Source organism: Conger conger, chromosome 6 (genome assembly GCF_963514075.1).
Source record: "Conger conger chromosome 6, fConCon1.1, whole genome shotgun sequence".
NCBI lineage: Eukaryota > Metazoa > Chordata > Actinopteri > Anguilliformes > Congridae > Conger > Conger conger.
The window spans coordinates 19,998,321-20,016,590 of NC_083765.1; the positions used below are offsets into that span (position 1 = coordinate 19,998,321).

General features: G+C 43.6%; 1 protein-coding gene across 2 annotated transcripts in view; it reads right to left on the bottom strand.

The window, feature by feature from the left end:
* Positions 1–18,270, bottom strand: part of lingo2b (leucine rich repeat and Ig domain containing 2b) — a 275,604-nt gene that overhangs the window by 154,885 nt on the left and 102,449 nt on the right. For both annotated transcript variants that reach the window (XM_061245864.1, XM_061245865.1), the window contains exon 2: positions 12,025–12,148. The gene's annotated coding sequence lies outside the window, so the exon portion shown is untranslated. The remainder of the gene's footprint in view (positions 1–12,024; positions 12,149–18,270) is intronic.

Below are 18,270 nucleotides of genomic sequence, written 5' to 3' on the forward strand. Positions count from 1 at the left end.
CTCCGTCAGAGAGAACATTCCAGCAAAGACACCTGGCGTCTGCTGTCCTTCATTACGCGCACGTATGAACAACCTTCAGAACAACCAGAACGCCATCAGCACTCCACATGACGCATACGCACGCAAGCGTGACGATCTGAAACCCCGTAGCAGCCGTCAGGCAGATAAACCCCACGCTATATCCCATCCTGGGCTGTTTCATTGATGTAAGCGGGTTTGGGAAGGCTGTGCAGGGGGTACTGGTTCCTCTCTGCTGTTAGAGGAGCTTTTCGCTGCATAAGGTGTACAGCTCGGCTGGAGTACGGAGATGTAATCTGTGCTCTGTCCTGAATTAGACCACACTGCAGCCGTAGTGCAGGCTTACAGCTCTGATCTGACTTTCAAAATGAGGGAACAGGGAGATACAACAACTACATAACTATCGACACCAGCTCCACCAATAGAGCTATAGGACTATCGACACCAGCTCCACCCACAGAGCTACAGGATGAGTGACACCAGCCCCACCCATTGAGCTACAGGACTATCGACACCACTCCACCCACAGAGCTATAGGACTATCGACACCAGCTCCACCCACAGATCTACAGGATGAGTGACACCAGCCCCACCCACAGAGCTACAGGACTATCAACACCAGCCCCACCCACAGAGCTACAGGACTATCAACACCAGCCCCACCCACAGAGCTACAGGACTATCAACACCAGCCCCACCCACAGAGCTACAGGACTATCGACACCAGCCCATCCCACAGAAAAAAAACACAGGACAACTGATAACAGTCCCACCCACAAGAGAAACACAGGACTATCGACACCAGCCCCACCCACAGAGCTGCAGGACAGGAGAAACACAGGTCTATTGACACCAGCCCCACCCACAGAGCAACGGGACCATGGATGTGAGGTTGTTGCCATGTCTGAAGAAAAGACTAAAACAAGATAAAATGAGGAAGAAGATGTAGCCCATCTCTGTAGTATCATGTTCAGGTTGTTTCATGTCATTCATGAGTCATATGGACTCCATTTCTGCTGTTTTTAACATCAATGACATATGATTTGTGACAATTCCGTTTTACAAATAATTTACTGTAATTACAAAATAAGTTACTGTAGTATAATTGAATAATGATAGGCGTATTGCTTCTTTTGAATTAGACATGCACATTTTATGATTTTACTGATATTGATATGTTTGTGATCTGTTGTTATTGTGATATTTACCAGACCCTCTCAGCATTAGTTCTTTCCTTTCTTGCCATTATCGCTGGATTTTCTCCTATCCGTTTGATGACTCATTGAAAGCTCAGCGCTGTGGCACCATATAAACCCTAAATTGTTTCCTCAAAAGATGAATATCTGCATCCTTCGCTGAAGGAGGTAAATGAGGATGGATTGTGCATCCTTCTTCCTTTTATTAAACAATCTGAGCCCTCTCTGTCATGGCAACCAGTTAACCCTTCCCAGAAAAATGAGAGAGGAGGAGACGGGAAGAGATAATTATTAAAACATTCCCAGTATACCCAGCAGTCTGTGTCTGCCACTCCAGCCTGTGTAGCTGTAAAATCCAGCTATGCCAGCTTCACCAGCATGGAAATAAGGCTGATCATAAAACTGGGTATGAACTGGTCAACCAGCATGGCCAAGCTGGGTATGAGCTGGTCAACCAGCATGGCCAAGCTGGGTATAAGCTGGTCAACCAGCATGGTCAAGCTGGGTATGAGCTGGTAAACCAGCATAGCCAAGATGGTCATACAGCTTGTCTCGCTGGGTAAAAGTAATTCAACCAGTCTCAACCAGTAAAAGTAATGGCTTTCACCATTTATCTCCCTTTGATTTGGTCAGTTGGGTAGTTTTGCATTCCTGTTTCGTTTCTTTATTACTTGCTTTTTTAGTTGAAGGTTTGAGAGTGCAGTAGTCTAGCACAAACAGTTCCCCTGGAGTTTGCACTGCTAACACTTCACACAACAAGCCAAAGCATCTGCACAAGGCTAATAACCTTCAACTCCCTGCAACAGAACCAAACACCTAAACAAACCGGCAACGGTGCTTTAACGCGGCCCAGAAGGCTAAGAGCACGCATAAAGCTTTCATGGAACAGTTCAAATTCAAGAGCAGACTCCACATCACTTTACTGCTCTTTATGAATTATGATTGGTTGCTGGTTTTGCCAATCATGTTCTTCCGACAGTGGGAGGGTTCAAGAGCTGAGCTGGTGTCTGTTCATCCCTTGGCTAAAACAAAGCCAAGTTCAGTGTACCAGATTCTCCAAGCTTTAACATTTTTTATGAATCGCAAAGAGACTCAGTTGTATGTCAACAGTCCAGTACTGCCCCCACAGAAGAACATGAAGCCTCTAACTAATATCCCCACGATCCAGAATAGCTTATTCCTAAAAAGTAAAAGGCTTTTTTTACTTTCAAATATGATGTCTCTGTTATCTAATGCCAGGGCTAGTTGCATAACATACACACAGGGACACAGCACACGCCTCAACTCCTCACCCGTCAGACAGAGTCTGCTCACCATGACAACCATGCCTCAGTCATATACTGTATATATGGATATATCCAATAGACTGTATATACACAGCGTATACAAGCACACAGACACACACGATCACAGACATGCATAAAACACACACACACACATATACACTGGCACACAGACACTATCACACATACACACACACACAAACACACACGCAAAGGCACAGGTATGCACACACACACATAACATACATTCACACACACACAGGCATACACACACAATCACACACATAGGCAAAGGCACACACACAGGTGCACACAGGCATGAATGCACTGACAGGTACAGGCACACACACGCGTGCATACACACACTCACAATCACTCACACACAAATGCACACACACACGCACACACACACACAGGCAAGCACAGGCGCACGCACCTGGTGGCCATCCTGCATTCAAACCGCTGTATATATCCAATCTAAATCCAAAAATCAGTCTTCCCTCAGGCCTATATGTAAACTTTTTTGTGTTTATCTGATGTGCATTGAAATCTATAAGTCTTAATTATTTGCAGGCGAGTTATTTTTAAATACAGGAGGAGAGGGTCTCCACCGTAATGGCGCCTCTGAGAGATGCATGCACACATAATGAAAAGGACAAACTCAATACCATCCGTCAGACCTGACAGGCTCAGCTTAAACAAAGGAAAACAGCCCATCCCTCAAAAGTCATGGTCAGGATCCTTCTGTCACACGGATGGGATGTTTCCAGCGTCAGAGGAAACACCCGCACAGAGGGCGTCTGAACAAAATAACTCAATAAACACTTACACACACATTTTTTTTTTAAGTCAAAGTAAACAAATAAATAATTTAAAAAGGCGTTGTTTTTCTAAAGTAGATGCCATCCAATTGGATTGTTGTTGAGAGGGGCTTCCTCTGGAGAGAGAGCCAATTGGTGGAATACAGGAAAAGGGGGTGTGGTTTCTCCTCTTGTGAGAGGGCAGATTGGTAGATTACATAATGGCGGTGGTTTGTCCATTGGTGAGAGAGGGGATAGGTGGAGTACATGATACGGGTGTGGTTTGTCCACTGGTGGGAGTGGATTGGTAGATTACAGTATAAGGGGGTGTGGTTTGTTGCACCATTCAAAAACCTGCTCATTCATCCTGCCACTACACTGCTAATATACAGTAAGTTTGCTTTGTCTGCACTAGTACCTACAGTAATTTATTCTGATCAAACATCATTAAATTCCCTCTGTTTGTTTAATTCCCAAAACCAACTGTCAAACAAGTAGTTCTATTGACTTGGGGTTGACATATGATAAACATTATTTACTGGTAAATATTTGCAGAGTAAAACACAGGGTGGCACTGAGGGAGTTTTACAGTACAGTACAGCAGAGACACTGTATGACATTAGCAGCCTGCAGTATGCTTGGAACACAATTAACATTTTGATATTAATGTGTTTACAGTGGCCCTTTCTCAGTGTTGGCCTGGACATGTAAAGGAGCAATTTTTCTCGATGGAAAATAAAATTATGTATGATTTTTTTCCCCTATAATATGACTGTTATGGTCAGAATATTCTTCAAAATAACCACAGGCCATTTGAAAGTGGTTGAGAGCTCATTTTCAGTAATGTAAACACAAGCCATCAGTAGAACAGTAAATGTGGAAATGATCATGCCATATAACATTTATTCATGCAATCAAATTCATGCCAGGATTGCAAAATCAATACCCATCCCCTCTGGAATTCTCTGAGCACATTTCAGGATGAGAGCCTTCACTGCTGGTCGCATTTCCGTTGGTTTATTAAATCCGTTCAAAGATCGATGATCTGTCGGCGGCCGGTGGGAATGAATGGCTTTTGTGTTTTTCCAGCGGATCTATCCGCCGTTCGGGCCTCGTTACGTGAGCAAAGACGGGGGAGAGGCAGAGAAAGGGGCAGGCGCAGAGTGACACCGATCGACAGTGACGTGAGAGAGCTCCGGGTTGATCTGAGCGGCCATCTTAATTCGAGACCACAGGAGGGGTCAATAACCCAGCCCCCACCACCCCAGTGTGAGGTGAGAAAAGTGATAATGTAGTGTGTACTCGCTAATGGAAGTGTGTGTGTGTGTGTGTGTGTGTGTGAGTGAGTATGTGTGTGTATGTGTGTGGGTTTGTGTGAGTTTGTGTGTGTGTGTGTGTGTGTTTTTGTGTGTGTGTGTGTGTGTATGGGAGTGTGTGTGTGGGTGGGGGGGTGCAAAGGGAATGGAGACACAATAACACGCTCATTTCACAGAAGTCATGGGAAACAAAAAATGTAATGAAGTACTGAGAGAGAGAAAGCGAACAAAAGCAAGAGAGAGAGAGAAAGGGGGGGAGGTGAGAAATTGAGAAAGAGTGAGGGAGCGAGAGAGGAAAAATGGAAATTGACTCTATTTCGCAGGGGCTATAAAATGTGATGTTGATTATTCAGTAGGTTCTTGTACATCTGTCTTATCATCCTCTACATCACTATATATCAACATTATTAATTATTATTATTATTATTATTATTTTGCAGAAGTAGATTAGTATTACTAGTATTTGTAGTTAATTAGGGCAGAGACTGCAGTGCCCATGTTGGAGTGGAAACGAGAAGCTGGGCAGAGACTGCACTCTTTAACCCAACAGGAGGAATGTGTAATCCCAGACCCTCTCTCACAAACATCATCTGCTCTGAATCACGAAGACTGCAGGAAAAATCATCTTTACCCATCTGCCTGCCTGTCTGTCTGCCTGCCTGCCTGTCTGTCTGAGTGACTGTCTCTCTGTCTGTCCATCTGTCTGTCTGCGTGCCTGTCTGTCTATATGTCTGTCTGCCCGTCTCTCTGTCCGTCTGTCTGCCTGTCTGTCTGTCTGTCCATCTGTCTGTCTGCGTGCCTGTCTGTTTATATGTCTGTCTGTGTGCCCGTCTCTCTGTCCGTCTGTCTGCCTGTCTGTCTGTCTGTCCATCTGTCTGTCTAACGTGCCTGTCTGTCTATATGTCTGTCTGTGTGCCCGTCTCTCTGTCCATCTGTCTGCCTGTCTGTCTGTCTGTCCGTCTGACTGCCTGTGTGCCTGTCTGTTTATATGTGTGCCTGTATGTCTATCTGTCTATATGTGTACCTGTCTATCTGTCCATCTGTCTGCCTGCTTGTCTGAAATCTCCCACAAATCAGCAATCTCTACCATAGTTGGAAGCAAAGTTTGAGAAATACATACATGCATGCACTCACACACACACAGACACGCATGCAAACATATATTCAGTGATCACTGTATTTGGTATACCTGTACACCCGCTTGCAAATGTAAATATTTAATCAGCCAATCGTGTGGCAGCAACTAAACGTATAAAAGCATGCAGACATAGTCAAGAGGTTCAGTTGTTTTTCAGACCAAATGGGGCAGTGATGTAATTTAAGTCATTTTGACCATGGAATGATTGCTGGTGCCAGGTAGTGTGGTTTGAGTATCTCAGAAACTGCTGATCTCTTGTTTTTTTTTTTTTTTTTTCACACCAGAGTTTGCTGAGAATGGTGTGAAAAAGGAAAAAAAAACAAGTGAACAGCAGATCTGCAGGCAAATATTGGTATGCAGAAGAGCATCTGAACACACAATGCATCAAACCTCTAAGTGGATAGGCTACAGCAGCAGAAGACTTAAATAAGTCCAATAAATACCTACTAAAGTGCTCAGTGAGTGTACACACACACACACACACACACACACACACTGGCGCGCACACACACACACACACACACACACACACACACACGCCACTGGGTGCATTGTGTCTCAATGGGCCTTACTCCAGGAAAATGGGCATTGTCGGAATAATCACTTCCAAATGTGTCTGTGTGTGAGATAGCTGTGTGTGTGTGTGTGTGTGTGTGTGTGTCAGATGGCTTTGTGTGTGAAAAATGGGTGTGTGTGTGAGTGTGAGATGGGTGTGTGTGTGTGTGAGAGAGAGATGGGTGTGTGTGCGTGAGAGATGGCTGTGTGTGTGTATGTGTGTGTGGGGGGGGTACCCCTCAGAGCCTCTTACCGCCCGCTCTCTCTCTCTCTCTCTCTCTCTCTCTCTCTCACTTAAAAAGGCGATGTGAAGTGCGGGTGGCCTGTGTGCACAATGCGGGGTGAGCTCGCTCAAACGACAAAGCCCTCTGTACAGCACCGAGCCCTACCAATAAAAACCCAGCACTCCCACAAACGTGCCACTTGTAGCATGTGCAGGCAGGGCCATTACATAAATAACGCTCGAGTGTTTCTGTTCCAAACAATAGGCACCTTACATAACACAGAGGTGCAGAGGCCGTGTGTGTGTGTGTGTGTGTGTGTGTGTGTGTGTGTGTGTGTGTGCGTGGAGAGTGGAGCGCAACCAGCCGCTCAAAGTTCTGACAGCCTGGCTGCACTGGAACGTGGTGGGATATACAGGTCTGATAAAACGGGTTTAAAACGTCTCTGACAGAGGAACCGGGTTGGAGAGAGAATCAGACCATCGGCACTGACTTCTTTCTTTTCGAATGAAAGCAAAGCGCCAGAGATGTGATTCTAGGGAACATTAATTTTGCGCAATTTTATGATGAGAGAGAGATTGGATTTTTCTTGCATGTTTCGCAGAACTCCATCTAAATTAGCAATCGTAACAGTAATTATACTGATCATAGTTATTTTCTTTTCATTTCTGGGCAATCATTTATCTGTTTACTTGAAGTGGGTAATGTTACATAAAGAAAAACAAAACAATACCTTCAAAATGGATTTACAAACTCATTTATAGAAACAGATTAAGATTTTGATCATGGTGGCTACACACCACATTTTATCTTCAGGTCATGTTAATTCATAGAGGCACTCCATACTACAGTATTTAACGCATGTTAGAAAAATCATTCCGACTCAATAAAAACCAGGCCACAATGATTCAAATTCTTATATAGACACAGTACACAGCACAATGCATTGACATATCATTTTAGCAAGTATTAGATAAATGAACACAATGTATCTGAATGATGATAAATAACTCCCTGTTGGCCATATCATTTAATAATCATTCCATACACATTTAATAAATGTCTACAGAGCTAACAGTCTTTCTGAATGTGTTTCCAGACTCAGAACATCAGCTGAATTTATATTTAAGGAGTGATCAATCTCGCAGCAGTGCGGGTATAGGGAGGCTGTGAATCCAATGCTGGTCACCCGAACGAACCTTTAATCTAAATCCACCGCATATCAGTCTGCTCTGCTCATTACTCACTGCTACTGCAGGGCTAATGTACAGGACAGAACCATTCCTGCTTACATTTACATTTTTGTCATTTGGCAGATTTGTTGCAGCTTCATCACAGTCTATGTTAACCTGTGTGCGCGCGCACACACACACACACACTCTCACACACTCACACATACACACACTGTTACTGCAGGCCCTGAGTACAGAACCATTCCTGCTGTATTGGAGTCGCTTTTTTTCAACAGCGTTTTTCCTCTCTCCCGCTAAAAGTTATGAAGACATTTTTCAAGAGAATATTAAATCCGAGGCCTGAATTCTCCTACTGCCCAGCACAAATGTCATTTAGGGATTCTATACCACCCCCCCTATACCCCCCATCTCCTGTACCTCAGGGGAGGTCTTTAACTTTTCTAAAGACAGAGCAGAAGGGCTTCTTAAAGAAAGAACTCACACAGCAGCATTGCTTAAAAAAACTGAAGTTAACTCCCTCCCCGAGTCCCTCTGCATTTTCTGGACAGCTAAAAAACGAGGATTAATGTTTCAATTTAATTCATTATTTCCTATTCATAAATGTGCCATTTTGTTATTATTGCTAGGATTTACCACAAATTTCTCATGTCATTGTGATATTTATAAAGCACAGATACTTTCAGTGCAGTGGCAAGGCCTGTTTTAATTGCTCATTGTTTTGGGGAGGGCTAATTGCTTGTTATTTTTGTTTTTGGGGTGGGGGCTTGAAGCATTTTAATTAGCTGGCCAGCTTGAAGCCGTACCGTCTCTGGTTTTTAATTAGTGCCTGCGTGTCCTCGTCGTGATAGAAGGGCACTCGCATGGTGCGTAGCGTTTGACACCAGCTCGCTCAATTAGCCGCTAGCTCTGCGGTGCCAGTAATACCCAGCGTTTAAAACACAGCCAAGACAACAGGACGAGACCTGAGAGGGGGCTCTGTTTGGACTGGGGTACCAAACCAGCTTCCATTGCCAAATCCCCCCCCCCCCCAACCCACCCAGACCCCCTTCCCTCTCCTTACAACCCCACCCTCTCTACTTAAGAGAAGGTGTAGAGAGAGTCCTAGTGTAAAATTGTTGCCCTGGTGTCGTGTTTGAGGGTACATTTCTTTCATATCCATATCTTGTAGCATAGTGGCTAAACTATATGACTGGGACCCGCGAGTTTGGCGGTTTGATCCCTGGTGTAGCCACAATAAGATCCGCACAGCTGTTGGGTCCTTGAGCAAGGCCAGGGGAGGATGGTCTCCTGCTTAGTTTAATCAACTGTAAGTCACGTTGGATAGACGCATCAGCTAAAATGACGTGCAATGTTGTATTCTACACACTATTTATGATGAATATTATTTTGACATCATACATGCCAATATACTGTATGCATAAATGTTAATACAGACACAACACACAGTCATAAAATAAATAATACAAGTTGACACACATGACATACATTCAAACAAAATTATGAACATTTAAAGCCAAAGGTAAACAAGACAGCATTTCAAAGAGGCGGCTACCATAACGGCATCATCACACCTTCGTCTTAGCCTAGCGCTAGCCTGTGGGATAACCAAGACCAGAAGATCAGCTGACAAGAGGCTGAGTGAACGATGCCATCTCGTTCAACTCTTTAAAAACAAGGAGTAAAATCAATTATAAAAGCACCAAGAGCCAATGAGAGGAGGCCAGCACGGGGGAATTATGGGTACTCTTCTGAGTTCCAGTCCATAGCCTCGCAGCTGCAGACATGATCGGCCTGACTGATTACCCCGTATGAGGCCATTTACGGCAGTCACAACCATGCTATGATACCATGATCTCAGCCTGGCTCTCATTAAGACGTAGAGAGTATTTGGCCCGGAGGAGACGAAAGAGAACTCACTCATTATTCAGTCTGACCGCTGGACATTAATTGAATCGTATTATTCTTGTGATCGCGTGCCTGTGTTTTTCTTTTTTCTTGTGCGAATATTCCCTGTAAATAAATGACTTATTGCTCACAGTTTGAGACTCGTGAATTTGTCTCTGAATTCCCCAATCTGTCGCATGTATGACTGCTGCATGCAAACTGCATTCATTATAGCACATAATATATATGACATTTATAACCCACTCTGAAAAGAAACCTTAAAAGGTCCTATCGTGTACAGGAAGATACGTGGGTAGGGATAAAGACTGTCCCTATTACATTATATGAAACTGCACTGTTCTCTATTGCTGGGCTCTCATTGGTTCATCCATCTTCATTAAAGTGCACAATCCTTAGCTGGAGAAGAGCAGAGTTCCATCCCAGTGAAGAGAAATTAAGATGGCAGATGTCATTTTAATCGTTTAATTATGCCTTTCCATTAGCATCAATGAAAAGCGAGTCTAGTCCTGCCTGAATATTCCCAGACTGAGTATTACTGGAAACTGTTTTTTAATGCGGCACTGTGGAGGGCTTTCCAGGGTTGGATTGAGCTGTGTGTTCAGTCGTATAAGATATGTGTTCAGCTGTTTGAGCTGTGTGTTCAGCTGTATGAGCTGTGTGTTCAGTGGTTTGAGTTGTGTGTTCAGCTGTATGACCTGTGTGTTCAGTGGTATGAGCTGTGTGTTCAGTGGTATGAGCTGTGTGTTCAGCTGTATGAGCTGTGTGTTCAGTGGTATGAGCTGTGTGTTCAGTGGTATGAGCGGTGTGTTCAGCTGTTTGAGCTGTGTGTTCAGTGGTATGAGCTGTGTGTTCAGCTGTTTGAGCTGTGTGTTCAGCTGTATGAGCTGTGCGTTCAGTGGTATGAGCTGTGTGTTCAGCAGTATGAGCTGTGTGTTCAGCTGTTTGAGCTGTGTGTTCAGCTGTTTGAGCGATGTGTTCAGCCATATAAGCTGTATGAGCTGTGTGTTCAGGCAGCGTTTGATCTCTGTGTTCAGCTGTATGAGCTGTGTGTTCAGTTGTATGAGCTTGATGTTCAGGATCATATGAGCTCTGTGTTGAGCCGTATGAGCTTTGTGTTCAGCTGGAGATCGTATTCAACATTGGAGGGGCACCCCGTCATAAACACTCTGCCCATGCACGTTCCCTGGACCTTCAGGCAATGTTTGCCACCACTGACTTCCCAGAAACCCATAGCTCTGACCCCATGACCTTTGTGCCCCATGTTAACAAGCCCCACTGGGTTTGATCGTCCCCTGTCCACCACCTCAACACAGGTGAGGCTGTGGTACAGGAGATGTAACTTCTCTCTCACTCTGATTTCAGCTCGAGGCACTGGACTGGCCCTGGCTGAAAAATGGCGGCCGATGGCCTCGGAGAGAGAAAGTGGGCGTAGGTTAGAGGAAGCACGATTTGTGAGAGAGAAATAGCAAGTTCTGCTTCAATAGGGTGCATGGTCATTCCGGGAGCTGTCAATGCTGTCACGGCAACCACTTACCATCTACCTCTGCCGACTTCCTCAAATGCACCTCAAAAACACACAACAACTCTGCTCCGGTGTGTGGCAGTGTTAACCAATCTCCATTCATTTCATCACCCTTCAAACCTGCGAGATCATCAGGGAGACTGTGTGCTGCATCTCTCTCTCTCTCTCTCTCTCTCGCTCTCTTTCTCTCTGTCTTCTCGTCCCTCGCATCTCTTATTTTTTCTTCTCTTCTGTTGCTAAGCATCCTTCCCTCTTTCACGCTGGCATTGCTATTCTGTCCATTCCTTTCACCAGACTGTTTGTTTCCCCTCTTTCTCTTCCCCTATCCTGTCTCTCCCTTGTTCTCATGTTTCTATCTATCCATCCATCATCTATCTCTCTCCAGTCCCCCATCTGTTCCTGTGTCTGTCTTTCTATCTAGATTACGCTGTTTAAATCTGTTCTACTCTGCCATAACCCAGCCCCTGCAATTAACTACAAACATTCCCGCATTTCTCAAAACCAGAGCCTTGTCTGTCTGACAATGTGAGCCCTGCCATTTTAAATGCGGTTTTAAATCTCGGTTGTTAAACGAACAGTTCATGATGAATAATAATGATGGGAGATCAAACGTTCAGTGTTCAACTCGACGGACTCTGTGTTCACAAACGGATCAGATCTAAGCAATGTAATTTAAGACCCAAGGTTTTGCTGTTATTTAGGCCGTATGAATATGCATGATCTCACACAAAACAAACCCAACGAGGAGCACATGTTTCCTCTGAGCATTTATCAGCATCGGTTGACCGGGGAACCCCGGAGAATGGGCGCCTCCCCATCCCTGCAATTACGAGGGCGTGAAAAGGGGGCGGAATCGGACAAGGCGCGTGTTCCCTACCTGGTGGCAGAGCAGCAGATAAACAGACGACCGGTGAAAAAGGGGAGGAGAAGTTGAGAGAAGTTCAGCTGTGTTAAAATCCGTCTTCAGAAACGCCCCCGGCTGGAACTCCACATCAGGACGTCTGTAAGGCAGAGCAGAGACAGAGCGGCTTCAGTTAGGGGTTGTTTAGGGTTGATTAGCCTGGCTAACGAACAATCGCAGGAATGCTGGGATTAAGATGAACTGTATTGTCCTAAGGAAATTAGTTTTGGACTCAAGTGTCGCTGCATTAATAATAGAAGTTACATGATAAATAACACATTCAACCAAACATACTGTACATACATGCATACAAACTTGCACGCACATTGCCATGAATAAGAGACTAAACTGAAACAGCTGGTAGCTCGTTGACCAGTTCAGACCAGCTCCATACTCAATCTGGTTTGACCGGCCATGGTTTGACAAACTATGTTTTGAAACAGATGGTAGCTGGTAATTTCAAGCTGGTCACAGCTGGATTTTACACCAGGGTATATAATTAATTTGCAAATTTGTACCCAAAGAGAACATTACCGTACTTTCAGGGAACATTGGGAAATTTGAACAAAAGCACAGAACCAAAATGTACCTCTACTCTATTTCTGAGAGTATAAAAGGGGTCGGGGTAGGGAGGGGTTGAGGGTAGCCGATGTCTGACTGGCTCTCTTGGCTCTCATGCATGGTTCATTAAACCATAAAACCTCAGCACAGGAACTGCACTGCTGGCTGTGCTAAGAGCCTACGACAGACTCCACTCTAGCCTTTACCCAGACTGTGCTAAGAGCCTATGACAGACTCCACTCTAGCCTTTACCCAGACTGTGCTAAGAGCCTATGACAGACTCCACTCTAGCCTTTACTCAGACTGTGCCAAGAGCCTATGACAGACTCCACTCTAGCCTTTACCCAGACTGTGCTAAGAGCCTGACAGACTCCACTCTAGCCTTTACACAGACTGTGCTAAGAGCCTATGACAGACTCCACTCTAGCCTTTACCCAGACTGTGCTAAGAGCCTATGACAGACTCCACTCTAGCCTTTACCCAGACTGTGCTAAGAGCCTATGACAGACTCCACTCTAGCCTTTACCCAGACTGTGCTAAGCTCACTCACAAAATGACAAAAGCGAACAAAAAATACAGAATTTACATTGTTGTCCTTATTTTAATGAGGATCAAAATCCTTGAATAATCCTAGCTAGTTACTTCCAAAATAAATGGGATACATTTGGAGGCACAAAGGTAATCCAGCTGTACTGGAAATGAATGTAGAAGTTATTTGTTATTTTTTGTTATTTAGTGACTTACAGTTGATTAGATTAAGCTGGGGACAGTCCCCCCTGGAGCTAAGGGCCTTGTTTACAGCTTTTTTATCAGTCATTTTAGTGAATTTTCATGATTGTTGAATGAACTCTTAGAAAAAAGAAATCTCTTCAAAATCTAACCATTGAAGTTAAGGATAAACGCTGACTGAATCCCAGCCATTCCTTTCAATGATGGATTATGAGAAAAAAACATTTAATAACCTCGATGAATATTTTTTTTTTCTTTCACAGACAAGAAATTTGATAGCCAAAGCACTGCGTGGCATTTATTTATTCAGGGATATCAATCAAATCCAGAAAAAAAAACATTACCGGCCTTTCATAGTCTTTTAGTTTCACGGAAAATGGCCTGACATCAATTTCAGTTAACACACACAAAGACCTAGACTTTTCAAACATAATAGAAAGCCTGACCTATTTCCTAAACTCTAAAGAGAAGGGGGGGGGGGGGGGGCAGTTGATATGGGGCCACTGTGCTGGAAAGAAAGTGATATACTCCATACCTCTACGAGAATATCCATTTCAATCAATATTTACAAGCAGCATTAACCTCTCCCTTTGAACACCAGTGGTAAATTCTGGTGAAAGGAATTCATCCCCTCCATTCCTTCCCCGACATTTATCCTTCTTTGATCTTTCCCGGCGTACACATCGCTCTCGGTAATCCACGTTTTGTGTTTCAGTGGGGTTTCCTGCACTGAGAAACACTCTCCATCGCCGCCCTGGAGGACGATGCGGTGGTAGTAGAGCAGCCTGGCTGTAGGGCTGGGATCATCAAATCACGGTCCTTGAGGGCCAAGAACAGCTGGTTTTCCACCCTCCCTTTACCTGGGAGTCAGGTGTGAAGACGGTCAGTAGCACTAATTATTCAGTTACAGAGAAAACCAGGGCTGTATTTGGAGTCGAGGGCCAGATTCAATGATCCCTGCTGTAGGGTTCAGGGGTGCCCAGTGATGTGCCAAGGAGAGCTGAGAGTTCACTTCACTGATTTCACTAATTAGTTCCCTCCTCTCTGGTTGAAGGTGTGTTAATTAGTGAAATCAGTTGGTGCAGTGATGAGTTGGAATGAAGACATGTCTGAAATACTTAGCACACTACTCAGAGTCAATTTTTAGTATGCTAGTGTGCGGTTTTGAATGCAGCTATGCGTACTCTCATCCCACCATGGCACGCGATTGGCCACCGCTGCTGTACCGACAGTGTGGTTTTGATGAAGGTCATCTTGGGCACGCCACCATACGATGCCTCGAGAGAGAGAGTTCTCATGTCCGTCAGCATGGACGTACCGCCTGTCACAGACAGGAAGCCTTCCCTCCCTCCAGAGTGGCCCTCTCATGCTGTCAACCGAGGGCGCAGGTTTAGGGGAAACCCCTGCTCAGACCTGCAGCCCTCTCTAAAAGCTCTCACCGGGAGCCAGCCAAGCGGAACATGCCGGAATGTGAGTGAAAAGGCCAGAGATCAGTCCCTGGTCTAATCTCCACAACGCCGGCCATCCGCAGGGAATGACCGCAGGACGGCACAGCGTGCGTGCGTCGAGACAGACAGCTCACACACTTAAACACACAGCAGGACCCATCTTCTGAGAGTCAATGCACAGAACAGCTGATTTACTCACATTTACTACCACACAGGGCCTCAGTGGGAACGACGGCACTCACCCCTCATAATCCAGCACAGGAAACTAATTTAAATCACACCGCATTTATCTTCCTCCAAACAAACAGGGTGAACGCAACTGCTGAGGTTTCCCAGCCAAAAGCCTCTATTAGGGCTTTTCTCTGTAGAGAACTCATGCAATTTCTGAGAGAGAGAGAGAGAGACAGGGAGAGAGAGAACGCAGCTGCTACGTGTTAGCACTGATAGGCTCCAATTAAGCCTGGTCTCCGGATCAATACAAAGATGATTCCTAATCATTAAGAACGTCCGCATTAAAAATATAGTCAGCAATGAAGAGCATTAATCTCAAAATATTATCTTCTGCTTCAGCTTTAAATAACATGAGATCAAAATGATCCCACAATATGATATTAAATCACTAATCAAAGGCCATCAGTGTTGCGGATATGGTATTTGCTATCCTCATTAACTGCGTTAAAAACGATAACACATTTAAGCACATTAATAACACTCCCTTCTTTATCGCAGAGTCAGGCATGCAGAAAGTCTTATTTTTCATTTTCTCCTTGATATGAACAGGCAGTGAGGGCCGGATTGTGTTTATCTAGGGCCTTGGGCTTACAGACGCTGAGAGGCTAACAGAGAGAGTGCACACGTCCTGTAGAAGAAACGCAGTGAACAAAAAGCACAATGTGATTAATCCCTCATAATGAGTGAGCATGCTGAATATTAATATTCATATTCGTATGCAGTGTGTGTGGAGCGGGGAGGAAGGGCCAGGCATGAGCGTGACTACACACACGGACACGCAGATAAGCATGTTTCCCCTCAGTGTCCTTGGGCTACGCGTTTAACCTGCAAAGCAAAATGCAAAACTCAAGACGTCTGAAGAGATTTGTGTAAGCAGAAATTATATAAAACAGTGAACTCTCATGTGATGTTATTATTATTATTATTATCTTTTAAAGACGGAATATTTTTGAAATATCTCTGGAATTTTTTTTTTTTTTTTTACCCCATTTGTGGTCCATATTTAGACAATCGTGAACATTACATTGCACTACACACTGCACTTGCATTACATTGCACTGCATTACACAACATGATGCAATAAAGGAATATGAAGGGTAAAAATGTTACATATATTATAAATAAATGACTATAAATTATAAATGATACGCGAGGCCTTCGCAGTTCACAGGCGGTTTGTTTTCTCTCTCTTTAAGAGTTTAAATAAAAGCAGTCTGCAGTGTTCACACATTTATCTTTTATGTCCTTGTTGCCGCCATTCTGGAACTGCTGATCTCTGCCCTGCTCTCTAAGCAGCACTGACCAGCAGTGTGTGTGTGTGTGTGTGTATGTGTGTGTGCGTGTGTGTGTGTGTGTGTGCGTGCATGTGTGTGTTTGTGTATGTGTCTGTGTGCGTGTGTGTGTGTGTGTATGTGGGTGCATGTGTGTGTGTGTGTGTGCGTGTGTGTGCATATGTGCGTGTGTGCGTGTGTGTGTGTGTGTGTGTGTTTTTTTATATTTCCACAATCATGAATTCCTTTATTGCAGCCTAATACATAAGACATAGTAACCTACGGGTAATTATGCCTCAGTAAATCCAACCGTTAAAGACACAATACATGAAAGAGCTTGTAATAGATAAGTAACTATGTATGTCATTGCAGCGTTTAAGCTGACTGCCTGTATAATTTCAGGAATGATCACCAGTCATCTCAAACATGTTTTTAATGAGCATGTGGATGAAACAGAGTCTGAGAATGGGAAACATGGACTACCATTCCTGGCTAGTCATTCTCCCCATGAGTCATATGTGAGATATTGTGATTTCACTCTCAAAGTAAAACTACAAAAATATCCCCATATTTACTGCCAATCTAGAAGTGTTTTTGCTCATGTCATAATGTTACTTTGCAAACAGTCTTCTGTCATGCCACAGAGGAAGATAATTAGTACATTTTTACTGATTTGTAAATACAATGAATGAAAATGATTCCCAGTGTGTTAAATTATATATTATTCACACACCTGCTAAACTACATCAGTATGCTGAACTCAAGTGGCTTTTGTCGAAAACAAGCTTTTAAAGTCAAATGTAGGGACACATTAGTGGTGTGTTACCCCCATGCTATTGTTTTCAGGTGTGGTCAACCTATTTCTTGTTTTAATCTCAGAAAACGGTATTTTTCCCACAGTGAAATGGAAAATTCACTAAAAGGTAAAATGGGACTAATCAATAGGCTTGGATATGCTTGTCAGGACCATGATTTTCCGCAATAATGGATGAAAATGAAATATTAATATTCCAATTTAAACACCATTAGTGGTGATGACTGAATAGTTGTCATTACAGAAATGCAGCATAATTACTGTGCTATTGTGCCTCATATCTGTGACAATTACAGAGTAATGACTTAGAAATGCAGTGATTATTTTCGCTAATTTCTCAGTGAACAAAAACATTTCATACTTCACAGTTTATAGTCATTGTGTGGCCATTACAGCATTGATAAACAAAAAATGGCACTCTTGCGCTATATATCTTGTCTTTTGTCATATTCATTATCATTATTATTATTATCATTATTATAAGTAGTAGTAGCAGTAGCAGTAGTAGTCACAGCAGCATCAGTAGCAGTAGCAGTAGTAGCAGTAGTAGTCACAGCAGCATCAGTAGTATTAGCAGTACCCGGAACAGTAGTAGTAGTAGTAGTAGTAGTAGTAGTGTGTAGTTTTATAAGTAGAATGGCATTTGTTGATATTGTGGTGTGGCATAAATATAGTAAATTAATGACTGTTTACTAAAATGTTTACATTTTTATTTATGGGCAATTTAGCCACATATAGTACAGAGCCTTTTGCCTTTGTAGAGGCCTGATATTTTACATACACTCAGTGAGCACTTTATTAGGTATTTATTAGACCTATTTTTTGACTTATTAAGTCTTCTGGTGCTGTAGGTTTGATGTGTTGTGTGTTAACAACACGTTTCCGCCTGCAGAACTGCTGCTCAGTGGATGTTTTTTAGTTTTTTGCACTATTTTCTGCAAACTGTAGAGACTCGAATGTGTAAAAATCCCAGGAAATCAGCAGTTTCTGAGATACTCAAACCACCCTGTCTGCCACCAACAATCATTCCACGGTCAAAATCACTTAGATCACATTTCTGACATTCTGACATTTGGTCTGAAACACAACTGAACCTCTTGACCATATCTGCATGCTTTTACGCACTTAGTGATTGGCTGAATAAATATTTGCATTAACAAGCTGGTGC